This window comes from Amblyomma mixtum, chromosome 4 (assembly GCF_055824585.1).
Source record: "Amblyomma mixtum isolate Tamu chromosome 4, ASM5582458v1, whole genome shotgun sequence".
Lineage (NCBI taxonomy): Eukaryota > Metazoa > Arthropoda > Arachnida > Ixodida > Ixodidae > Amblyomma > Amblyomma mixtum.
In genome coordinates, this window is record NC_143015.1 from 42228334 (window position 1) to 42255464 (window position 27131).

General features: G+C 45.9%; 1 long non-coding RNA gene across 1 annotated transcript in view; it reads left to right on the forward strand.

The window, feature by feature from the left end:
* Positions 1 to 10120, forward strand: part of LOC149346324 (uncharacterized) — a 116921-nt gene extending 106801 nt beyond the window's left edge. Inside the window, exons 3-4 of the long non-coding RNA XR_016292068.1 lie at positions 6404 to 6496; positions 9945 to 10120. This is a non-coding gene — a long non-coding RNA (uncharacterized LOC149346324). The remainder of the gene's footprint in view (positions 1 to 6403; positions 6497 to 9944) is intronic.
* The last annotated feature ends 17011 nt before the right edge of the window (positions 10121 to 27131 follow it).

The window sequence follows — 27131 nt, forward strand, 5'->3', positions numbered from 1 at the left end:
GGAATCAAAACATCAAGTTGAAGGTTGACCCAAGATACAAATTTTGACGAAGCGAAAGGTGACATAAGGAACATGACTACCAATTAAAAATGTTAAAACCGCATCGAAAAGCCGGGTAACAATATTTTGACGAAGACGACAAAGCTGACAGTGGCACAAGACGGAGCGCTCGCTCTAGGCCAGCGGCCATTAAATCATCTCTTGTTCATGGTTCATCACGCCTCATTCTTCGGCTGGCCGCCACGTAACATTTGGTGCGAGGTGCGGAGTTCATCCGCATTCTGGTCCTGGAGCTCCCGTGCAAGCATCAGTCGTGGTAGTCGGCCGTGAGTTCTTGGCCTGCTTCGCCCGGCTCTTCCTCAGCCATCCAGACCCGAACCAATCTCGCCGTGTTTCCCCCGTCCCGTCCCCCGCCCAGACCACTCGACACGACGAACTGAACCTGACGCACGGACCCGACCTGAAGACCCCATCGACCCTAGACGCTGCCCATGCCGTTCGACGCGTCCTGGGGTCTCGGCCGTCGGCTCCTGGTGAGATGCGGCCCGGAAGCTTCGCGGACTAGGAATCATTCAGCCCTCTCCTTCATCGTGGCGGCCAGCACCTCACCGCTTTCTCCGTTCCGTCAACCATCTTTTGAAGCTCATTACCATTTCGCGCGTCTGTTTGTCACCGATCTGGACGATCGCTCGGTGGCCCCGGGTAGTGTGACGAAGACGACGAAGCTGGCAGTGGCGCGGGACGGAGCGCTCTCGCTAGGCGAGCGGCCATTAAATCATCTCTTGTTCATGGTCCATCACGCCTCATCCTTCGGCTGGCCGCCACGTAACAATATGATGACTGAATGATGAAAGGCCATCAATGACCATGGAAAGAAATATTACAAACCACGATGGCTTTAGTTTCTTAACCCGTCAGGTGTGCTTGTCAAAAGCACCAGAGGCCATCCAGATTTCCTTCCACTTTCGCAGTGAGGTTTCTGTTTTGAAAGCGAAAAAGGAATTGAAAAATTATTCGAAAATATTGTAACGTAGTGGTAACTGCAGTCCGATGAGCAGGGAAACAGCGAGGCTGTCTTCCAAACAAAACTCTTTATTAGGGCTGAGTTGCGCCTACAAAGATCTGAATGACTCGATGGCGGCGTTGGAACTATCGTGCTTGGCGATCGTCGAACAGAGAATGGCCACCGCTTTCGGTCCTCTTTTTTTAAAGCTGATAGCGAACTTTCGAGGTGAAGCTTAGAAAGTCACTAGAACATTCTGGAACAACGTAGAATGGCTCCGCCTGAATGCGATAAATCGAGATAAATCCTCGCGCGTCTTGCACCACTAACAAAGCGATAAAGTGCGTGACGCCAGCTTTGAAGAAAGAACAAACGCTACAAAGATTCACGGCATTACTCCCCTCTCAAAGGAGCATCGACCCAATGTTTTAGAACATAAGGCGACTACAAAGGAATAAAACGATTCAAGGTATGCGGAAGCACAGCGCCCTTAGCACGCTTTAGACGGGCGACATGGTCAACTTCTGATCGTACGCGTCGTCGGTGGGATGCAGTTACTAGGTCAGGGACAAATTCATAGTTCGTTCACCTAGCGCACGAAAAACCTTGTACGGGCCGATGTAGCGGTTCAAAAGGTTTTCGCTCAATCCTTGACAGCTAATAGGCGCCCAAACCCAGACTTTGTCTCCTGGCTTGTATTCCGCGTTGCGTCTTCTTAAGTTGTAGTGTCTGGCGCCGGTCCGCTGCTGTTCTTTAATCCGTAATCGGGCTAGTCTTCGCGCTTCTTCTGCGCGTTGAAAGTAGGCGGCGATGTCGATGTTATCTCCTTTGGTACCATTGGGCAGCATGGCGTCAAGCATGGTCGCGGTCTCCCTTCCAATGACGAGCCTAAAAGGCATCATCTGGATGGCCTCCTGAACTGTGGCGTTATAGGCGAAGACGATGTGAGGCACTATGAGGTCCCAGGTCTTGTGCTCAGCGTCGACATACATGGCAACCATATTGGCGAAGGTTTTGTTCAGGCGCTCTGTCAGTCTCGTGGCCTGCGGATGGTATGCAGTTGTCCTACGTGGCTGGTTTGGCTGTAACGCAGGATGGCTTGCGTCATTTCCGCCGTGAATGCTGTTCCGCTGCCCATGACGAGCACATCGGGGGCGCCGTGTGGCAGAAGAATGCATTTCACGAAAAATTTCGCGACTTCTGCTCCTGTTCAATCCGGTAGGGCTTTTGCCTCGGCGTAAGAAGTCAAGTACTCAGTCATTATAACGATCCACTTATTTCCAGACGCTGACTTCGAGAAAAGGCTAAACAAGTCCATGCCGATCTGCTGAAAGTTCCTCGAGGGGGGTTGAATGGGGTTCAGAAATCCTCTTCGTCGGGTTGGAGGACTCATTCGTCGCTGACAATCTCATCAGGTTTTCACATCATGTGCGACATCGACAGACAGTCGGGCTAGTATTGCTTGTCTTGAATGCAGCGGAGGGTGCGAGGAAACTCGAGATGTCCAGCTGTCGGCTTGTCGTGTGAAGCCTGAAGAATTTCTTCGCGCAGACTAGCAGGCACAACAAAGAGTCAGTCTGTTTTGTTCGCTGCAAAGTCATTTTCCCGAGGACATTGTTCTGTACACAGAACGAACACAATCCTCACCTAAATGAGTCGGCGGGTAGAGAAACCTTGCCTTCCAAACACTCGATGAGTGGTATTAGGTCAGGTCCGAGCGTTGCTGCTCTGCAAAAGAGCTGCAGCTGAGGGTCCCAGAAAGGCGTCCTCATTGTCGTCCGGCGTCGGTGCATCTACAGGGGCTCGTGAGAGGCAGTCGGTGTCAGAGTGCCTGCGCACGGACTTGTAAACGACGGTAACGTCAAACACCTGTAGGCGTCCGGAGGGGTCCTTGAAACTGGCAAGCCAGCACAGTGTGTGGTGGTCGCTGACCACCTTGAACGGTCGTCCGTGCAGGTAGGTCGGAATTTTGACGTAGCCCAGATGATGGCAAGGCACTCCTTCTCAGTTGTCGAATAGTTAGCCTCGACCTTGGACAGGGAACGGCTAGCGTAAGCTATTTCCTTTTCCAGTCCGTCAGTTTTCTGAACGAGGACAGCGCCTAGGCCCACGCCGCTTGCGCCGGTATGAATTTCGGTCTGGGCGTTTTCATCAAAGTGCGCGAGGATTGGTGAGGACTGTCAACGACGCTGAAGTTCCTTGAAGGCTTCTACTTGCGGCGCTTCCCATTTAAATGGCACGTCTGCCTTTGTCAGGTGGGTAAGAGGCTCGGCGACGGCCGAAAAGTTCTTTACACATCGTCGGTAATAAGGGTGCAGTCCTAGGAATCGGAACACAGCTTTTTTATCGGCCGGCGGTGGAAATATCCCGATGGCAGCTGTGTTCTGCGGGTCTGGGCGTACTCCCTCCCTGCTAACGATGCCGCCTAGAAACAGTACCTCTTCATAGGCGAAGTGGCCCTCCTGTACTTTCAAGGTTAGGCCGGACGACTTGATCGCCTCTAGTACACTTCGGAGCCTTTCCAGGTGCCCTTCAAAGTTTGAGGCGAAGACAACGACGTCCTCAATATATACCAGCGAAATTTGCCACTGCATGCCTGCCAGCACTGCATTCATTACTCACTGAAACGTCGCTGGTGCGGAAAAGAGTTCAAATGGCATCACCGTAAGCTCGAAGAGGCCATCCGGAGTGACAAATAATGTCTTCTCGCGATCTCCCATCTATCTCAGTTTGCCAGTAGCTGCTCTTGAGGTCCATCGATGAGAAATATTTGGCGTTGCAGAGCCCACCCAGTGTTTCATGGATGCAGGAAAGGGAGTAGACGTCCTTCTCTCTTATGTTATTCAAGCAGTGGTAATCGACGTAGAATTGAAGTGCGCTGTCTTTCTTTCTCACTAGAGCGACCGGTGCCGCCCAGGGGATCTTGAAAGGCTTCGATAACGTCGTCGTGAAGCCCGACGTCGTGGTTGCGAGAGGTACTGAGATTGATACCCTGCACCTACAACAAATGTCACGTAGTGGTGACTGCAGTGCGGTGAGCAGAGAAACAGGGAAAATGGTTTCCAAGCGAAACTGTTCATTTGGGCTCACTTGCGCCTACAAAGAACTGAACGACTCGGCGGTGGCGTCGCAATTGGCGTGCTCAGTCGTCGAACAGAGAATGCCTGCCCTCTCGGCCGTCCTGTCTTTAAAGCTTAGAGCGAACTTTCGAGATAGAGCTTGGAAAGTTACTAGAACGTCCTGGCACAACGTAGAATGGCTCCGGCTGAATGCGATCAATCGAGATAAATCTATGCGCGTCTTGCATCCCTAACAAAGAATAAAGCGGCGTGCCGACAGCTTTAAAAATTAACAAACTTATACTACAAAGATTCGCGGGAATATGAACCTACCAATATCTGCCAAAAGCAATAAGGTTAATTAATAGCTTATTATAATGTGAAGTTCCGCCTTTCAGGATCGTGCGGTCAATGCCACATGATAGCATTGATTCGTTGTTATATTTTTCCTGCAAACGAGGCAACTGAACAATATTTTCAAACTAAAGAAACAATTACGCTTATGAAAGCTTAATTTCCTTGAAACCCACTGCCAATGAGTGCGATTATCAGAGCATAGGGGGGGGGGGCATAATTTTTCTTCTTGAAAGCATATTTCTGCGCAATTATCAGATATAACGCTGACTTTGTTCGCTGACCCCAAAGGCTTTCTCGAGCTAAAACACATTCCTGCATTTCAGGGAATGGGTTGGCCTCTGGTACGTGGGGTCAGTAAATAGAACTCCATCTGTCGTTCTCAACGCCCACGGTAAGAACTTGCAATGTTTAACATTCGCTATAACATGGAGTAAACGTATAGGTCGACGAAACATAAACGTTTGAAATATTTCGGCTCTATAGAAAACTGAAAATGCAGATTATGTGTAATTTGCGAACCTGCATTATTGTAAAGGCACAGTATATTCCAAAACTCTTGTGAAATGAGGACGATGAAGTTCCTCCCTCGGACTGCGTCCGAGGTGTTCAAATGTTTTGGGAACATCGACGCAGCAGGGCCGCCATCGCCTCGTCTTCTTTGCGGCCTGCGGTAACCTTCTGACTCGATGCTCAATCAAGGTGATGTTTCTGCTACAAAAGGCCTCCCACGTGTAGGAAAAAGGCAAAAAAAAATACCTGAAAAGGTTCACTACAATAGGAAGAAGGCACACAATACGACCGCTATCTCGCAAGAGAAGCGTTTATCTTGAGAAGAAAAACTTTGTATAGAACCTACAAAACTGCACACCTTCCTTGCCCGAGGGGCAAATGCTGGCCTCATCTTACAGTGACGCAGCCTACCTTGCAATAATGGAGTATGCAACACGAGAGACATGCTTGTACGTTTCATAAACCAGCCATATCTGAGCGAGAAGTTGGCCATGTTGGTACTGGTTCATCTTGATTGAAAGACAGTGCAGAAAAAGACGAGACACTTGAAAGAACACACGACGAGCGCTTTCACGACGAGTATTCATTCAAGTGTCTCGTCTTTTTCTGCGCTGTCCTTCAATCAAGGTCAGCCATAACTGTTAACAGCTACATCGCAGTGTCAACATGGACGAGACAAGAAAAGAATGTAAGGAGAGGCGTTGTGTTTGTGTTCTTTTTCTTGCCTAGTCGTTATTTCTACTGCGCTGTACTACGCAGTATGCGCAACCAACTTGCCGGCGGTTATGTATGAAGCGATGGCTATTACATATGTGAAAAAAGAACACCGCAATAAGGCAGAAACGTGGAAAAAAGAGCAAACCGAACAAGTCCTAACAGCCGAATGCTTTATTAAGTCAAAGACAACATATATGGAAAAGGAAGGTGAACAGAAAGAAAACAAGCAGGTGCGATTATGTGGCACGTCTTATTGAACAGCGCAATTATCGGCTGGCTGATGCGCTTTTCTGACTCCTTCATTATTTGATTTTTCAGTGCTCTCTTACTCCCTAGCCGCAGCGCAGAGGGAAGTCTCATTTTTGCAGTTATAAAAGGTGTTGTCGCTGTTATTAACAACCGGCTACAAATCTCTATTTGCAACCAGGTGGCTATAATTAAGAACCTAGTTATATGATTTTTTTACCCACGTGAGCAGTTAACGTGATCAAACTGGTAATGAGTCAAAGTGGTATTACTGGTATTGCTATGGCGCAAAAAGGTCCTGTTTACCTTAAAAACCATATTAAAGAAATATTGATCCGTTTACCTGAAACAACTGGAAGTCATGAATGGGGCGGTGCTGCGGATCACCATTTTTTTCCCGTCGTGGGCCAGGCGGTGACCATTTTTAGAAGCCACCGCTATTCTTTTTGATCAGCCAGTTTTTCTTTCCAAAGAATTTTTTTTTCCAGCTGTTCTTTCTTGTTTTTTGCAGACAAACAAACATGGGCCCAAAAGTTAAAAGGGAGCTATGAACTTGTTCATGCCAACGTTTCTTGCTTTGTGTTGACAGAACTCAGAAATACAGGTAAGACTGGAACCTTCGAGCATCTATACTGCACCTTCAATCAATGGCCGATGCGTAATACCAGGGTACTGATAGAGCGGCCCTTCTTCCAGCTAATTAATGGCCCCTTTCTGAGCCAGGGCTGGTTTTATTCCTAGACAGGTGGTGCCACTGTACATTTTTGTGGTTTATTCCACTTGGACGGCAAAATTCTTGTGCTCTACATTCGCCCTTGTGTTGGGCTTCAGGTTCGAAGCTGTTCCCGCACGAGGTTGGATGTAGTCTGCCTAGAAAAAAAAAGGATTAATTATTTTATGCTTAAAACTGCTGTTTCAGTAAGAAACCCAATCCGAGGTGCGCAAACATCATTCAGACATCTTTTAAACAGGCGCGCATGCCCGGTTTGCTACATAAAAGGGCAGAATTACCTTTTGGAACTTTAAGACTAAACTGTCTTTACGCGGCAGCGCATTTCTTCTCTCTGTATTCTCTTTCCCTCGCATTCTCCTGAATACGCGTATCCGAATGCTTTAATTCCGACAACCAGCCTTCGATTAGACATTTTCTGCGAAAACTTCAGAACACACAGCGCAAAATTAATTCAACGGGAAAAGGATCGGGGCGATAATATAAACAGACTATCCTAGGCTTGACGGGCGGTTCCATGCAAGCCCCGCTTGGCACGATGAATGAATGATCGAGGACAGAAAACCTAAGTACTGCTATTTCAGGGTAGTCACAAGAGCGCCACCCTGAAAGGGGGAGAAATTCGTGATACGAACGAGAAATAGCTGTAGCAAGGTTCGGTGATCAATGCCTCATTCTCTGGTCATCCCGAGACCTTCTCAGTCCTCGATAGGCTAAAAGAGCTTTTATGAGTTCTGCATTGTAATGCGCAGCACACTTTAGTGAGGTTGTTCTTTAATGTCAGTTTCTGTGAGTTGCGTAAGATGCGTTTGCAGAAGTCGAGACAAGCTCATCCAGACTAACGAAACATGCAGAGCTATATCAATTCAGGAAGACAGTCGCTAGCGCGATAGATCATAGACCAAGAACGAGCAATGACTACAGGACAGCAGATCTGTTTTAAGGCGGAAGCCTTTAATGCCTCATCGTTGTAAACCGGAGTTGTCGGCAGAAATGTCACGCTTTTCAATTTGTCTAAATGATCGTGACGTCACAGTGTGCGAATTTCAAGCTTTACTTTGGCTAGTAGCCATGCACCCAATTAAAGTGACGGTATAGTTATGCTCCAAGTAAGTGGGAGTGAGTTTAGTTAATTTGTTAATTAGCCTTTATATTCAGGCCACAGAGTAAATAAAACCGAGTAGGAAATTGGTCGAGTGGAGGAATCGAACCAGGGTCTCCGGAGTGCGAGACGAGCATGATAACCACTCTGCCATGCCAGCTCGATGGTTTGGAATGAACAAAGGCGCGTCTATTGAATACGATGTCTTCGTTCACTCCCATCTTCCTCCCTGCCCTTACGGTGAAGTTCAGGTGTCCACCGAGGTATGCGAGACAGATACATTTCCTTTCCTAAAAAAAAACAGTTTACCGACAATTTACAGACGAGCAAGGCGTAGAGCCGAACGGGCGATGAAGTTCTGTGGACTGCCTGGAAGCGTTGCAAGACGCTGTCGCGCTCGACTCTTAGCGGCGAAGCTCAACATCTTAACCACACATCAGTGACGCAGCAGCAACACCGCGCTTAAGGACTTCGCCTCACCGCACGTTAGGTCAACAAAGTGCCTCCCCCCCCCCCCCCCCCCCCCCCCCCTGAAAATTTATATGCTCTTGAACAGTTTATTTCTGGCGCGCTGGCAAGTCTCCCTCACTAGCGGAAATACAGCCACCACACACATTCTTTGCGCAGCCATATTTCGTCGCGCAGTACTTGCGGTCCTTTAGGAAAGCGTGCTTTAGGAATTAAATGTTTTAGCTCCCATTTTCCTTACACTGAGGCGAACAACGAATTCATAACTTTTGCGAGGCCATAGCTGAAGCAAAGGGCACAATTCTTAGTTCCTTGAATTTGGCTTCATGGCATTTTTGGTGCCCACAAGAGCTTTACGCTAGGAAGTATACACTTCTGTTTACTCATACTTATTAAGGCGGTAGCCTTTAATGTCTCATCGTTGTAAGCAGCAGTTGTCGACAGAAAATGTCACGCTTTTCAATTGGTGGAAACGGTCGTGACGTCACAGTGCGCGAATTTCAAACGGGGTGAATTGTACTTTGGCTAGTAACCGTGCAACCAATTGAAGGGATCGTATAGTGATGCTCCAAGTAAGTGGGACTGAGCTTAGTTAATTGCTTAATTACCAAATTAGCCTAATTAGCTTTACTAGTCAGACCATATAAATAAATAAAACCGGTTAAGAAATTGGTCGAGCTCAGGAATCGAACCCCGGTCTTCGGCGTGAGAGACGAGCATGCTATCCACTCCGCCATGCCAGCTCGATGGTCTGGAATGAACAAAAGCGCGTCTAGTGAATACGGTGTCTTCACTCACTCTCATCCTTCTCCATTCCCTTCCGGCGAGGTTTAGGTGTCCACCGACAAATGACAGACAGATACATTTCCTTTCCTCAAAAACCAATTTACCGACGAGCGAGGCGTAGAACCGAATGGGCGATGGTGTTCTATGGACTCCTTGGCAGCGTTGCAAGACGCTGTCGAGTTCCACTCTTAGGGGCGAAGCTTAACATCTTAACCACACATCAGTGACCACACTTTAGGTCAAAAAAGAGCCCCCCTGAATTTTGTGAGACAGTTACTGCGTAATTTCCTTTCCTCAAATACAATTTTCATTTTCTTCATTACGGGCCCTCTTTGTTTTCTTTCACTCCCACTTCCCCCCTTCTTCTACGGTGCGGTTCAGGTGTCCACCGAGATGACAGAGAATTACTGCGCCATTTACTTTCCTCAAAAAGCGTTGCGTTCAAAGGGCAAGGCATCGCGCCGAACGGGTGGTGGCGTTCCGTGGATTCCCTGGCAGCGCTACAACGCGCTGTCGCGTTCCACTCCTAAAGGCGAAGCTTAAACGTCATTAAGCGTAATTAATTAGCAGTGAATTAATATTCAGGCATTAATCAGTAATTAAGCATTAATTAGTGATTTATCATCACTTAGTAATTAGGACTCAATTATATGTGACGCCACCAGTGCCACAGAAACAGCGAAGGTGGTGCGGAAAACGCTTCCGCCTCTACCCACTTTAGACAGTCAAAGTGCCCCCTGAATTTTTCAAACCGGTAGAGCTATCTGTGAAATATGGTAAAATTTAATGTGGAGTGAAAAGTTCTAGTTAAAAAATTGTACACGTGTAATATTGGCCCAACGTCTTATGTATGAACCTATTTGCTCGCTGGAAATGCATTACAAAGAGCTTTCCGAGCGATAAGTCAACGTCTATTATGCACAATTTCAAACTCCTTGCCGCCAATGTGGCCATGATTTTGTGCAGCGAATACGACGTGCACTCTTTGGACGACGAACTCCACCGTTCATCACGTTAGCGAGGATTGCATCGACGCCTTCAATTCAACATGCGGAAATGCTACGTACCAATATACGAAATGCTTGAACAAGAAGAAAAAGAAGGGTGTACAATAAAAGAAAACCGCTGCTTTTTCCTTCTCACCCTCGTGCGCTTAATAGCTGCTGACTGGAGGTTTTTATATTGTTATCTCCTTCATGGCCTATAGAAAATAAAGCCTTATAACCTCCCCTGTAAGACATACTTTTTGCTCCATCCCATTGATTGTCGCAGAGTACAAGAGCGGGCTGGGTGGTGTTTTGTACTTTGTCCAGAAGGTACTGCTTCAGAAGGGTTGAAATGCGGGCCAGTTGGTACATTGTAAACGGAGAAAAAACCAGTCACACAAGACGACGGACAAGAAGAGTGTACACACCACAACGACTGGACTAACAACTGAAGTTTATTGGAAAATACATGGTCCGAGCAAGGCCAGCAGAGCATGCGCAACAGCATCATCACTAATCACTGCGCAAAAGAGACAAAGACAAGAAATCTAAACTATCGTGGACGACCTAAAAAAGCAAATTCTTTTTCAAGTAGGCGCACCGAAGTTGTGCTTATACAATCAGAGCCTAACAATCCGATATGATATGCCTCCAGTATTTCCCGGTCCTGTTTTCCCTTGCCTCTACCAAGAATGGTGGCATTGCTAAACAAAGGATAACAGCCACATTCATTGCAATGGCGAGGCAAGTTTGCACCGCCACCGGACCCCAGGGAGGAGTGATGCTCACGAAGCCGGTCATTAATACACCGGCCAGTTTGGCCGATGTAAACTCTCTCGCATGTGAGGGGGAACTTGTACACCACCTGTGCGACACATGTCGTGAAGCGATTCTCATGCTGCGTTGTGCAAACGTGGTTCCTTTCCCTGCCTCGAGAAATGCGCGAACACAGTCCCGACAGCTTGCAAGGAGCAGAGAACACCATGCTCACTCCCTGCTTGGCCGCCACTTTTTTCAAGTTGTGGCTCACTTTGTGCACGTACGGCATGACCTCGAACTTCTTTCGTTCAGTTGGCCCAACGTCAGTCCTCTTCGTGCGTCCTTTCTTGAGGTTCTGAAGCAGCGATTCAGCCACTGCCTTCAAAAGGGGTTTAGGGAACCCCGCGGCTTCCAAACCTTTGCATTGATTGTCAAGGCTGGTTTTGATGGTATGGTGACAGCTTTTTCCCAGTGCATTGCGGAACTGTTTCCGCAATGCACTGGGAAAAAGCTGTCACCATACCATCAAAACCAGCCTTGACAATCAATGCAAAGGTTTGGAAGCCGCGGGGTTCCCTAAACCCCTTTTGAAGGCAGTGGCTGAATCGCTGCTTCAGAACCTCAAGAAAGGACGCACGAAGAGGACTGACGTTGGGCCAACTGAACGAAAGAAGTTCGAGGTCATGCCGTACGTGCACAAAGTGAGCCACAACTTGAAAAAAGTGGCGGCCAAGCAGGGAGTGAGCATGGTGTTCTCTGCTCCTTGCAAGCTGTCGGGACTGTGTTCGCGCATTTCTCGAGGCAGGGAAAGGAACCACGTTTGCACAACGCAGCATGAGAATCGCTTCACGACATGTGTCGCACAGGTGGTGTACAAGTTCCCCCTCACATGCGAGAGAGTTTACATCGGCCAAACTGGCCGGTGTATTAATGACCGGCTTCGTGAGCATCACTCCTCCCTGGGGTCCGGTGGCGGTGCAAACTTGCCTCGCCATTGCAATGAATGTGGCTGTTATCCTTTGTTTAGCAATGCCACCATTCTTGGTAGAGGCAAGGGAAAACAGGACCGGGAAATACTGGAGGCATATCATATCGGATTGTTAGGCTCTGATTGTATAAGCACAACTTCGGTGCGCCTACTTGAAAAAGAATTTGCTTTTTTAGGTCGTCCACGATAGTTTAGATTTCTTGTCTTTGTCTCTTTTGCGCAGTGATTAGTGATGATGCTGTTGCGCATGCTCTGCTGGCCTTGCTCGGACCATGTATTTTCCAATAAACTTCAGTTGTTAGTCCAGTCGTTGTGGTGTGTACACTCTTCTTGTCCGTCGTCTTGTGTGACTGGTTTTTTCTCCGTGTACTGCTTCAATACTTCACTCAAAGTTTTTTTTTTCAATCGTCAAAGCGGAAAACAGCATATGCTGCGAGGAGAAAATAAATGCCCTATCGGTCATTGAGCAGGAACACTGCAGCAAAAGAGATATATAAGGCTGCAGTCTTGCTCACGTGCACTGATTTTGGTTATCTGGGGCAGTGGGATGACCGGCCACTTAGCCCGAAAACATTTCGGAGCTCCTAGCATTCAGTCTTCAGTGTAATTTGTATAGGCCATGGCAGCGACCGCAGAGATTTGGAATAGGACTCTGAAGAATTGTGTTCAAACGCAAACTTCTTGAATCTACGTTCTACTTCATAGTCCGTAGGTTTTCTGGACCACTGTTACGGAGTCGGCGTGGACGGATGCACACCTGAGGAACCCGCGAGCTTCTTCGCTTAACTGTGCAATTTCACTATCATTTCAGGCTCTGGCGTCGGTTCCACCTGGTAGATGCATCCCCTCCATCATTCTCATAATCTCGCGTTCATAAAAGAAGCGGAAATGCATCTGACCAGTGGCCTTCTCGGTTAAGGCGTTTTGACCGAATGAGACATGCTGCAGGGAATCATCCCAATTCTGATTATCGCCGTCCAAGTGCGTCCAGAGCATAAAGCTTAGTATTTTTATTAGGTCCTTGAAGAGTACTTTCGTGATGTTGCGGTACTCAGTCCATCGGCGGTGAATGGTGGGACTCAGCGAATTCCTTCTAGCATGGTGGCGTGGCCCTTGAAAAGGGCCACGCCACCTGGTCGCTCTTCAGTGGGCGTGAGTGTGGCACCGCCGTTCACGACATGACTGACGTGCTGCTCATCCGCTTCTTTGAGGTTCGTAATACATGCTCACTGTTTGCGAAACGTACTAGCAATCGTTACCTTTTTCTGTTGCCATGCCTCCTTACTTTGTGCGATGAATTCGAAGAATGTACTGATTTTGTGATCAGTTTCTATGCTCTGGCGATGTCGAAAGCAATCCCGGCCCTAACCATTCTGCTACTAGGGCTGGTTCCTCCAGTGACCAAGACTGTCAACAACAAATTCTACAGTACCTAAAAGACCTAAAACGTGATACTGCAATCCTTACTCAAGGGCAAGCTGACTTGCTTGCCGCTGTAAATGATGTTAAAACAGCACAACAGTGTATGGAAGCTAGATTTGTTGAAATGGAGGCCCGTTTGTCAAACGTTGAGGCCAGATACACCAATTTCGAAAAAATTGAGCAAAGTCTTCTGCATACTAAGGAAACGTTAAACGGCGTCCTGCAGCAAACTGATGAGATACGGTCTCGGCTTTGCGACCTGAAGGACAGGTCTCGTTGTAATAATCTTATTTTGCACGGTGTACAAGACAGCACTGAATCATGGGATGAAACTGAAACAAAAATTGTAAATCTATTAACAGAAAACATTGACCCCGGTCTCACTGGGGAAAAAATTGAACGTGCCCACAGACTCGGCGGCCCGTATTGTGAAAGCAAGAACAGACCGGTGATTGTTAGATTCAGTCATTTTAAGGTTCGGGATAAAGTCTTTCAAGAGCGATCTAAATTAAAAGACTCCGACGTTTCTGTCAGTGAAGATTTTTCCCCGACTACCAGGTATTCAAGAAAAAAGCTTGCAGAGTTTGCGAAGGCTCTTCCAGAATCCCCTTTTTTCCAACTTCGTCATGACAGGCTGCTTGTTAACAAAACTTTCTATGTTTATGACCGCGTAAGTGACACCGTGCACGCACAGACAGCTAGACATCCAACTGACGCCCACCAGAGCGCCCATGGGCCCGCTGCCAACACTCGCTCACACTCTAGCGCATCATCACCAAGTACTGGGACGCAACTTGATAAATCCTAACAATTAATAAGCGGTACTTGTGGGCTTTCTACTATTTCATGCATCCCAGTTATCTTCACAAACATTCGTAGCGTCATGAGCAAACGCGATGAACTAAACTCTGTTGTATGCGCAAGTGGCGCTGACATCGTTGTTCTGACTGAGATGTGGCTCAGCGCAAAGGTTTCTAGCGCGGAAATTTTCCAGGGACCAAAGAAATACAGTGTATACCGCGGCAATCGACACTCTCGACACGGTTGTGGCACAGTGATAGCCGTATCAAACGAAATTCCCTCTTTTCCAATGTTTACTATCTGTGATTTGGAAATAGTCTGGGTCTCTATCACCGTCAAAAGCATGCGAATAATCCTTGGTTGCTGCTACCGTCCCCCGAACGCTCCAGCTTCTTTTGTTGATAATCTTTATGACGCCATCAATTCAGTGGTTTCTCGTTATCCCTCAGCCCCCATTGTTCTTCTCGGGGATTATAATTTTCCTAATATCATCTGGTCTGGTCCTTATCCCCGTCTCAAATCAACGTCTTCAGAGTGCCAAGATTTCCTAGATTTCTGTTCAGCTTTTCATCTAACACAAGTTGTAACGTGCCCCACAAGATACAAGGCACAGTCAAGTAATACGCTCGATTTAATACTTTGTACACACCCGGATTTCGTATCTCCTATCACCTACTTACCTGGATTGAGTGATCACTCACTGCTTCATTTCGACCTCACCATTTCCATCCAACGTGGTAGTTGAGTGGTGAAACCAATTCGTGATTACAAAAAAGGAAATTTTGATGCTATAAACTTTAAGCTGGCCATTTATTTGGACTCGTATCTTGCAGAATTCGACCAGCGAAGTGTCCAAGAAGACTGGGACCTCGTTTTCAATAAAATAAAGGAACTCGCGAATGCACATGTACCATTAAAACATATCCGGTCTAACTCAAATGCTCCATGGTACACGAACACACTCAGACGCCTTTCCAACAACAAAAAAAGACTTTTCTGTTCCGCAAAGCGTCTGAACAGTGCCGATCGCTGGGAAGCGTACTGGATGGCTGAAGTTCATTATCTCAAAGCGGTGCGTGACGCTAAAGACTTTTTCTTTAATAACACTCTTCCTTCAATGTTAAGAACCAGTCCGGGAAAATTTTGGAATATTGTTAATTCACGCGACAATAGTGCAATTTCGCTTAACAATGACGACGGTGAACCCCTGTCGTCATCTGAGTGTGCCTGTACATTGAATAATGTGTTTTCCAAGAACTCTTCCTTATCAACTTGAAGTACGCTTGAAACTACTTTACAATATAATTTTCCTCCGATGCCTCCCATTGTCGTTGATCCTGCTGGAATTGTAAATTTAATTGATTCATTAAAAGTTTCCTCCTCGTGTGGCAGTGATGGCATCAATTCTAAGTTCTTGAAACAAACCAAAATGTACTCGTCTGTATTTCTTGCTAAACTATTCCAGCAGTCGCTCGACCAAGGGATTTTGCCGATTGACTGGAAAGTCGGGAAGGTGGGTCCTCTTCATAAATCAGGTAGCAAATCATCCCCTTTAAATTATCGACCCATATCACTAACCAGTATTCCGTGTAAATTATTGGAGCACATATTATATTCCCATATCTATCATTTTTTGCACTCCAATTCCTTTTTTACATCTGTTCAACATGGCTTTCGCCCTTCCTTCTCATGCGAAACTCAGCTTCTTCATTTCACGCATTCATCCCACAGCATACTTGATCGGAATTCCCAGGCAGACTGCATATTTCTGGACATTTGCAAGGCCTTTGATAAAGTACATCATAAGCTCTTAATGACTAAACTGTCTGCTCTGAATCTTGATCCTGCAGTACTAAACTGGCTTCAACATTTTCTGATTAATCGCTCCCAGTACGTCTGTATTAACGATTGTAATTCTTCCTTAACCGAAGTAACATCAGGCGTGCCCCAAGGCTCCGTTTTAGGGCCACTTTTATTTCTAATATACATTAACGACTTGCCAAGCTGCGTCTCTTCTTGCATGCACTTATACGCTGACGACTGTGTCATTTATCGCGAGGTTCGTAATGATGCTGACATGCTGATTCTTCAGTCCGATTTAAGTAACATTGCTCTTTGGTGCAGAAAATGGCGCATGGAACTAAACATTAACAAATGTAAAATAATGCGTGTCTCTCGACAAGGTGAATGTACCTCGGTGTACACACTTTACAACACTCCACTTGAGTCCGTGCCTTCATATAAATACCTTGGCCTAACCATTCTTCCACATTAAACTGGAAAGCTCACACTGATCATATCATTAGCAACGCCAATCGCACCTTAGGATACTTAAGACGTAATTTCAGTAAAGTCCCTACTTCATTAAAGCTTCTTCTTTATAAAACCCTTATCCGACCCAAACTCGAATATGCTGCCTCCATCTGGGATTCTAATCACAACACTTTATCTCATGCTGTTGAAATGGTGCAGAATAATGCTATTCGATTTGTACTTTCTAACTATAACCGAACAGCCAGCATAACGTTAATGAGCTCTAATGTCGGTTTGCCGTGTCTGTCTTTGCGCCGTAAAATTTTTGGCATTTGCTTGTTTCATAAAATTTTTTACCTTGAGTCTCTACATAGTGAATTCATAATGTCGCCTAGCTACCTCTCCTCACGTGTCGACCATCGCAACAAGGTTGCTCTTCCTAATTACCGCACTAACACCTTTTATTATTCATTCTTGCCAAACACATCTAAAGACTGGAACCACCTTCCGGCTGAGATCGCATCCATATCAGACCACACTCTTTTCAGGCAAGCATTGTCCAATCATTTTTGTGATGTCACCTAAGAGTTTATTAGTGCCTTTTTTTCCTTTCTGCCGTTTTTTTTGTTGTTGTTGTTATTGTTATTCATGTCTTGTGCTGCTTTTCGATTTACTTTTTTAGTGCAATTATGTTCGTTTTCTCGCTTTTTTAGCCTTTCACGCTGTATGATTTATTTTGTATTTTGTACTATATACCTGCCGCTTTCATGTTCTGTTGTTTGCTTTTTGTAACCCACTCCCCTCTGCAATGCTTCGGCGATTGAGGGTACGCGAAATAAATAAATAAATAAATAAGCTTGGCGGTGAAGGCGGTTCCTCAATTTTTAAGAGGATGAGCTGGTCGCAGTGCAATAGTAGGATGTTGTGGATGAAACCCTGGCTGGTTCAGCAGAGCATCCCAGCTGTGTCTTTGTTTCACAATAAGGTGCTCTATGTTAGGTAGTGACCACAATCCGCATGTGTTCGAAACTCGATAACGGAAATGGGCCAATTATTTCACTACTAACATAATGATAAGGTGGTTTTGGTGAATTGATGGCTTTCAGGATTCCGCCAGTTTCATAGGCAGTGACCTCCGGCGCTGACCATCGTGCGAAAGCGCTACAAGCAAAATGAAAAGGCAATAGAGTGGGTCAGAAGCACTGTAGGTTTTCTTGTGGAGGACTTCATGGCGGAGGTAAAACGAGGGAGAGGCATGCGAGACACTGCGACGTGGGCGTAACGAGCGTGTTTCCAGAATGCCATGGAGCTTGTAGGAGTGGGTTCTTTTGGCTGTTGTTGAGGGAGATTACACTTCTAGAAGGCGTTGAGAGAAACGTTCTCTTTCAGTTCAACGCTAGAAAGGCTGACTGAACTAGAACGGGACATAGACCTTCGATGTTGTAGCTTTTGGTTGTGAAGAGGAGTTTAGTGCAGCGTGATACTCTTACACTTCATTTCACCCATGTTTGTGAGATCAATTATTATGTATATAATTCAATTTATATTGGCGTTTGTGAAGACGATTATCCATGAAAAAAAGAAAGGAACAGACAAACATATGTTCCATTGCCACACCGGCGCTGGTACGTAAGGCGGGGGTGTCTATTTTTACTACATTTTCGTGGGTATATATGTTGTGCCTGCTTTAAAAAATCTCTTGCTGCTTTTCCCAAAAGATTGAAAGCTCAATCTCTAATCGGTTGCGTATATTTATATCCACCAAAACCGAAACCGACAGAGAAGAGTACGCGTAGTCATCTGTTTGCGCCCGGACTCAATGTTTTAAGTACAAAAAGAAGTCTGCCATTTGATCACGGCGTGAACGGTGTCCGTCATTCTTGGCAATGGGGCATAGGAAAAACAAGGGCCGTAAAGCACAGGTCAGTGGGACAGGGGCGGCTTTTTAACGCTTCCAAGAGACGAAATAAAACTGCCAATAAGCGCTTCATAAATCTACAGTGGAAAACTATCTTGCTTCCAGAGCCGATCCAAGCAAGTCACCTATGCGAAGGGAACGATTAATGAATTTTTAGTTAAGATTTATCAGTCTTAAGAAGTGCACCTAAAAACATAACATCCGATGCTTTCTTCATGAGCTCAATGGCAGGCGCCCAAGCAATTCACTTTGTTATCTGTGATATCAGCACAGAGTGTTTCCTAGAGCTGGGAGCGAATTGCGCCACTTGTTTAGACGGAACTCGGCCGGAATTGTGAATTGTGGGCTTTACTTTTCTTCGGTTGTGATCCGCAGCTTGGTGATCATCGTCGATAACGATTTCTAACTACGAAGAGGAACAGCCGCCAAAGAAATAATAAATTAAGAGAATTCTCCGTCACGCACAGTTAGACAGGATTCAGTATGCATCAAACTTAAAGGGGCAGAATCCACTTGATCATTAGTGGCAGCGAAAGTTTTAGGTTCCGATCAACAGTCGTTGCCACCGCTGATTTCAGTGGTGTACGCAATCGGAGTGAGCGGTGATCAGTGTTTGGGCGCCATAATGGACTTTTGTAGCGAGAGCTACATTACCCGCAGTCTCGCCGTTTCGCTGTGGGCCTTCGGCGCCACTTGTGCCCATGCGCGAGGAGCCGAGTGACGTCATAGCCGCGCGGCGCCCCACTCGCCTCCGACCGAGAAGAGCCGCCGAGTGACGGCACAGCTGCCGGCGCCGCACGCCGACGCCGCTCGCCTCCGACCGGGAGAGAGACTGCGCATGCGCGAAACGCAGTTGGCCCGCCGTGCTCTACTGCGCATGAGCGGCTAAGGAAGGAGGAGGGTTTCGGTGTATTAATGATGGTGATGCGGCGGTGGAAAAAACATACTGTCATGGCGGCCAAAGAGAGCGAGGTGGACGGTGTGCTGCGTAGGAGATGGAAGATCCTCGAGGAGTCGGACGACGACGATAAGCAAAACAACTAGGCGTAGCCAGGGATATACCGTACCTCTCTCTACGTATATCCTGGCATAGCTGAGCTTAGCCACGGTTTTTTTTTTTACTACCAGGCCGGTATTTCCAATGAAACGATGAAAAGGACATCGGGCTAACAGATTTTTAGGCACGTGAACAAGAAGGCGTTTCCTTCAACGTTGCCGCCAGCTGTAGGTTATTTTCTGGAAACCTTTGTTGCTATAGAAAAGCTGCGCTGGAGTTTCTCCGCCGACCGCTCGCGCCGCCTAGCGGCCATCACTGCACTGGTTGGTGGGACGAGAGCAGCTATCGCAGCCAAAAATGCGAGAAAGCGACCAAAAAAGCACCAAAACCATCGGCATACCCCGGCGTTTGCGAGTGTCATTTTTTTAGAGGGCTACGACAAGTGAGTTTTCTACTTGTTTTCATCCTAGCCGCGTGAATAAAAGTGGCTGCCGAGATAGATTTAGCCGGTTGGACAAGCACAGCAAATCCACGCGCGGCTTAGTCGTTTGTTGCTTTGTCATGCAAGCTTTAAGTTGCTTGACACTATGCGGCTTAGCCGCTCGTGTCGCATGAAAGGTGTGAAGACCAGACGGCAAGCCGGGCAAGACGCGGCCGACGACCGAACGAGCAAGCGTTTTGGTTTATGGGGGTTTAACGTCCCGAAGCGACTCAGGCTATGAGGGACGCCGTAGTGAAGGGCTCTAGAAATTTCGATCACCTGGGGTTTCGTAACGTGCACTGACATCGCACAGAACACGGGCCTCTAGAATTTCGCCTTCGTCAAAATGCGACCGCCACGGCTGGTATCGAACCCGCGACTTTCGAATCAGCAGCTGAGCGTCATAGCAACCGAGCCACCGCGGCGGTGTAGCAAGTATTTTGTCGCAAATGCCAAGTGACGTAATGCACCTCCGTACAAGGGTTGACATTTTAGAAGAGGGCAAATACGGGCTGGTTGGCACATGTTTTACGGATTCGAAAAACAGCGCAATCAAAGACGAGACACAAGAGAAGGACAAAACACCAGCGCTGACGAAGAACCACATGGTTCATTGCTACAGGTGAGGCAGCATATAAATCAAATGGCACGAGTACAAACACAAAATAAGCATGAGAGAAAGATACCGCACAACCACACAACTTGACTAAAGAAACGCACGTCACTGATTAAGATACGCAAGTTCATTTGATAGTAGATTTATCGATGGGCTGCTGATACAGGTGTTACCGAGCTTTCTGATATGCCAAGCCTCCGAAATGAGCCTTATGGTCTCATCTTTATGACGGGCGATGATAGTGGTCCGATTGAGGTGCGCTTCGCAATCTTCACACTCAGCACAGTGCAGAGCAAGATGGCTTCTGCGAGAGTTGTTCTCTATATCTTTTGCATGTTCACGCAGTCTATCGTTGATGCATCGTCCGGTCTCACCGATGTAGAAACTGCCACAAGAGGTCGGGATCTTGTAAACGACACCAACACGACACTGAACGAACTTCCGCTTATGCTTCTTCTAGCAGCCTTTTTTGCTTCCATCCTCATTAACAAGCTTGCACAATCCGCTAATTTTATTCCTGGGTGAAAAAACCAGCCTAATGCCTCCTTTGCTCACTATCGTCTTTAGATTGTGCGAAACTTTGTGCACATACGAGATGCACACTGTCCCTTTTTTTTCTGCCAGACCCGCATCGGTGCCCTTGATCCTTCGCAGACTACAGTCTGCAAGCAGAGACTCAGCAACATTTGACACCATCTTCGTGGGGTATCCTGCTGCAGATAGCCTGTTCACCTGTGCGTGGAAACTGCCTTTTGTCTGATGCAGACATGGTCTTTGCAGTGCGGCTCTTAGGCATGCCTTAGCGATACCGCGCTTAACAATCTTCGAGTGAACTGACCGGAAAGTGAGAAGGCTCTTCCTGGACCGCGGAGAGTATGGCCAACAAATATGGTTGTTAGAAATTGTCAGTTCCATAATGGCTCTATCGGGAGGTGTGCCTCAAGAAAGTGTTTTTTCCCTCAGCGCTCCTTTTTCCTTCAGCGCTCCTGTCCGTCGTGTTCCGCCTTTTTCTTGTCCGTTGTGTTTTTTGCACTGGTTCGTTGAGATGTTTTCCCCGACGATTTTTATTGCTGTAATGGCTGGCCTACCTGATAGAGTGCACAAGAATGTTTGGCATACGCGTATCTCAATACGCAGGCGATATTTGTCTGGTTTACCAGCTACCAACAAATGCGATTAGCGTAGATAGCTCGAGAAGCCCTATTTTCGGTACAAGATCACCTTCAAGCTGTGGGATTGTCTCTATCAGTGGAAAATTGGGCTTCGTCCTCTTTCCTGCCATGGGAAGACGCAATGCGCGGTTGAAGATAGAATTTGGTCACTCTTTCATTCGTCAATTGAGTCACATGCCCTTTAGCTTTGAATCCACGATTGACCAGATTTGACTCCCGTCTACAATGGTGACGAGCTATGGACTCGATTTTCTCGCCTCTATCTTCACGTCTGAATGTGATCCGTACAATCCCAAGTGAGAAATCGGAAAGCCACCCTTCCTCAATGGTCATACTTCACGAAGCACTGGTGATTAGTCGCATAATGTCTTTAATTTCCCTCTTGAGATTATAGCTTGACTCTTTCCCAATTTTTCACGGAAAGTGCCTAAGAAGAGCTCTTTGGTTTCCGCAGGTGGCAGCGAACAATGCAGTTCTTCATGAGTTACTGTTGAAACCTGTTAGCCTTATCACTTCACTTATGTTACTTATGTAGCTTGGTCGCCTAGGAGAGACGGCAGATGGGCAAGCCCTTCTGCAGCGGCTCTGAAAGAGATCTGAGTCCCGAGCTTACTTGGCACTCAATACTTTAATTACCTAGGCCTTGATATTCTATGACAAAGGAAGCGGTAGAAACCACCTTGGTCATCTGCAAGCCTTGACTATACGGTCTCCATTCCTAACATGCGTGCTAACGGCAGTTCTCCTTTGGCGGCAACAAGTTCTGTCCTACTCGATCATATAGAAACCGAGTACAACAAAGACACAGTGAGGTTGATTCATGTTTAATGGCAAATACCAAAGTACATAATCCTAAAATAGTTTTAAGGAATGTCCAATTCTACTGTCAAGCGCAAGAGTACCGCATATGCGTGTTCATGTCTCATTCTGGTCTGGCTTTAAAAAGCAGCGTTCACGCGCTCCTTCAAAACGTCGCCATCATGAATTCATCATCATCATCATCAGCCTGACTACACCCACTGCAGGGCAAAGGCCTCTCCCATGTCTGTCCAGTTAACCCTGTTCTTTGAACATGAATTCGTCTTGAACCTAATTTCTAGTTGCTATTTTTGAACGCGGGTTGTTCTTTTAGGGAATAATTTTTTGTACCTTACTGTCGATAAAAGTCTCACTAAAATTTAAAATTTCTTTCACTTCACGTTCGTAGTAACGCGAATCTTTGTAGCGTTCGGTCATTCTTCAAAGCTGCCCGCACCCCGCTTTATCGCTTTATTTGTGATACAAGGTGCGAACAGATTTATCTCGATTGATCGCATCCAGGCGGAGCCGGTTCTACGTTCTTCCCGAGTGCTGTAGTAACTTTGCACGCCATATCTCGAAACTTAGCGTTCATGTCTAAAATGAGCATGGTCGAGAGCGGCGGACATTCTGTTCTACGACCACCGAGCGCGCTTGTTGTTACGCCACGCCGAGTGATTCAGTCCACTGCGGATGAAAGCCACCCCAATTAAACAGTTTTGTTTAGAAACTGTTTTTGCAGTCTTCCTGCTGTCACGACTGCAGGCCCACTGCGTAACAGTATTATGCTCCTCAGCTTTGCTTGTACAATATTAGTCTGACAGCAATACTCGCTTACTTTTCTTTCAAACCTTACAGGGATGATGCCGTAAGAATTCTCATGAGTTCTTTGTTTCCAGGACTCGCTACATGTACTTGCACAAAAAAATGTATGAAAATTTGTCTTGCACTGCCTAGAATGGTGCCTCGGCTCATCGAAAAATTGTTTAAGAAATTTCGTGCGCTCTCAGCTTATTTTCCGGCAGCATATGAACCCTATCAAACTTACTTTGAAATCTGTTTAAATCAAATTTGTCTATCTGCTGACATGAGATGACTTTCGTTGGCTAGGCAGTGCTTACGTAGGAAGATTTTATTACGAAACTACTCCGTTTCAAAGAAAACAAATGATTAACATTTTTTTGCAACTTTCAGGCCCAAGCTAATATTTTTAAGATGATGACAGCCAAAAAGTGTAGCAAGGCCAATTTCTAAGTGTTGAAAACCTGCTTGTTAATCAGTATATGTGCGAGAAAACGCGTTGTTGTGAAGGTCTAGTCTTTCCAGGTAAAATAGCACAGAGTAACAATTTGCTGGTCTTCAGAAGTGCGCACGCTCAAAATATGTGTCGTTAAGTACAAAAAGGTGACAGTAGCCAATGAATTAATGAAAGAGTGTCTTAATTTTTTCAATACTATTTTTAGTACAAACCTTATTCTGAATATATAAAAAGTAGCTTCCTTTTGTTACATTCTCCCAGAGCAGTGTTGCTTGCATTTATTTGAAAGACAAAAACTGAACGTTAATTTTTTGTAATTAAGTGTTGAATGGCTAGCCTCAGTATTTTACAAGCAGCCGCCAAGCCCATAAATGCGGCGCAAGAAGAACTACCTCCTTTCAGCATTCACACTTCTCTTAGAATACAGAGGAGGAGATTGCCGCATCACGTAAGTAAAAATCGTTTGTTTCGCATTTAGTGTCTTGAAGATCACCACTGATGGATGGCCAGCGTTAGCACTGAAAGCGCGCTGGGCTTAAAACAAGCGTTAATCATTCCATTAGTCAAGCTTCGGATGCGTGATTTCTCTGCGCGAAAGCACACCATACTTAGAGCAAGCGTGTAATAAAATGATCGACACGCACGCTTGCTAAGCGTGAAAATGTATTTGTCCTCTTCTCATTTCGGATTCATTTAAACTCGCGGCATTGGTCGCTGTTGTTCGTTGTTATCATCATGATGTTAATCATCATCAGCCTGACTACTCGCACTGCAGAGCAAAGGCTTCATCCAGGTCTCTCCAATTAACCCTCTCTTTTGCCAGCTGCGGCCACTGTATCCCCGCAAAATTGTTGATGTCATCCGCCCTCCTAACTTTCTTCCGTCCCCTGCTACGTTTGCCTTCTCTTGGAATCCACTCCGTTACACTTGAGGACGACCGGTTGTGTTGCCTTCGTATTACATGCCCTTCTCGTGCCTCGTTGTAAAGGTGGCTATCGAACATCAAAGGGAATAGATTCGTTAATTGACGACCGTCCTCGCCATAAGTTAAAAATTGCAGCCAATGGGTAACCTCCGAGTATGCTCAGCAGTGAAGGGTGCCGTCGATGTGGGGTCGGGCAGCTTGAGATTTCTATCGGCCGCCGCTTGCTAGTTTCCTCTGGTGCAGCCGACACGCAAACGACTCTCGACATAAAATGAAAAATTAATATTCATTTAAAGAGATGTCACTGAATGCGGACTGAGCGTTCCTATTGTATAGATCGCATCATTAAAATAAGTGCATAGTGGTTGGGCCTGCAGCACAAATTAAGCTTGATTTTCCTCACAAAATGAAGCTACCCGTATAGTGCCCTCCCCTCAACAACGAAACAGTGCCTGAAGGAGTAAAACATTGAGGAGCAAATTTTTACAAGTATCCTTAACTGAAACCATTGTCACCATGACTCCAGGCCGAGTCTTATTTCTACAGCAGAATGCAGTGCTTCGCTATACATATGGCACAAAAAACAATTTCTGCAGCGGTGTTTTCTGTCATTGCACTTTCTTTAGAAGAACAGAAGAGCACCTTTAAAATTTTTGGTATGTTTCAATTACAAGAATTTTACAGGCGCCACCGCCTGTTCGCTACGTCGTACAGTGCCTAGTGTTCCATTCGGTAGACTAGCATATGGGAGCCACTTTAAAAAAAAAGACAGTCGAAGTAATAAGTGATCCTGCGCCTGCGTAGTTTATCGCTCTACCTTCAAAATACAGTGGCATGAAAGTGGCTCGAAGCAGCTCACCCCACAAGGCGCTGAATACTTCTGTGTAGATTGTGGCCAGCTTCTTCACTTCTGAGTTGCGTCTACTCACACGCAGAAAAAAATGGCGCTAATTAAAAAGGACACACGTCTGAAATCGTTAACTGAGTGATACATAGGCAAGGAATTACCGTTAACACATTTCGTGAGTAACTCCCAGCTGCACTGCAATGTGTCTTTTTATATAATTGCCATTGTGTGTGAAAAGAAAGGAAAACCATAACATCCTCGAGAAAGGAAAAATAATAGCGCCGACAAAACACACACACAGCTGAAGAACGACGTGGGACAAGCGCACACTTCATCTGACTTTAATATCTGAAAAGCGAACAAATATACAGAAACCTAGGCATGCCCAGAAAGAAACCTCATGTGCAATCAATAGAACCGTTCAAGATATGAAATCTCAGCTTTTAAAAAGGTTCACAGATGTATCGCTGACACTACTTCTTCCTCTTATTTTATGTGGTACGCCCCCAAAACCACCCGTGATTTACTATCACGGCTCCTGCCCAGAATCTTTATCTCATCAAGTCGTCGTTCACACTTTCGGCAGTGCTCGCAATTTTCTCCCGCCGTATGTTCTGCCGCTCGGTTACACACCTTGCACTCTGCGCAGTGTTTGGGCACATGTGCACCTCCTACTTGTTTGAGCGAGCGCGCTTGCTCCGCTGCACAGTCATTGATGCACCTGCCTGTATGGCCCACATAGGCCTTCCAACAGGTCAGCGGAATCTCATAGACCACACCAGTGCAGCACTTCAAAAAATGTTTCCCATGCTTTTTACTGCAGGCGTTCCTCTTTCCATCGCTCGCTACGCGTGCACAGATCTGTGCAAGCTTCTGTGAAACCGAAAAGAAGACAGGCAGGCAAAGTCTACTTGCCAGCTTTTATACGTTGTGTACAAGCCTGTGCACATGCAGAACAACTTCAGTTTTCGCATCTTACTCGTACGTCTTTCTTCAGTTGTGTGTTTTTTCGGGGCTACTTATTTCCTTTTTCGAGTAAAATGAATCATCTCGCCCAAATAGAAGTCATTTTAAGCCATTACATCATTTAAGAGAGAACAAATCGTAGGAGTTATGCCTTCAACAACACTTTGAGTGCGATTGGTTTGGCGTGCGCACCATACGACTACAATAAATCAAAAAGGGTTATTGTTATATTTCATTCAGAAGCAAGAACTAAATATCTAAATTTCAATTCTATTCAATTCAAGTTAGGTGCATTGGAAATGGTACAGGTCACCCTTAAACCCGCTCGAAAATAAGTCACTGAAACTCTAACCATTTTCTTCAAAGTAAAGGTGAAAGCGCTATTTCCGATGGGTTTACCACGAGCAAAATCTTGTGATATTAGTATGCTTGCTGTGTTTATGTGTTTTTGCCAAGTGGAAATACTAAATAAAAGAACTCACATAAATATCAACGACTGAGACCGGAATCAGCGTGTAACAAACAGATAAGCTCTGCAGCCTCTAGGCGACAGCACTAAGCTATCGCTTTTTTTATCATGGTATTCATTGCATTACGCAATGTTCTATGTACATGAACCAAACCAAACCAAACCAAACTTTATTTATTTACAAATGTGAATACAGTCTTTAGGTGAGCCACAGGCCAAAAGCTAAAGAACATAGCTTGAAAATGCCTGTGGCTCATCTAAGAGCAATTACAAAATAATAAAATAAACACATGCATACAACGGTGGCAGATCGCATACGAGTACACTGTAGAAAGAATTTATAATATTTACGATTGAACTGATGGGTACACAGAGATGTAGTTTGAAACTAGAAAAAAAAACAATTAAAACTGAACAAATTCATTTGAAAGTTATACACTGCTGGGTTGATTACAAAGGGGAAAATGACACCCATACATACACAAACTACAATATAT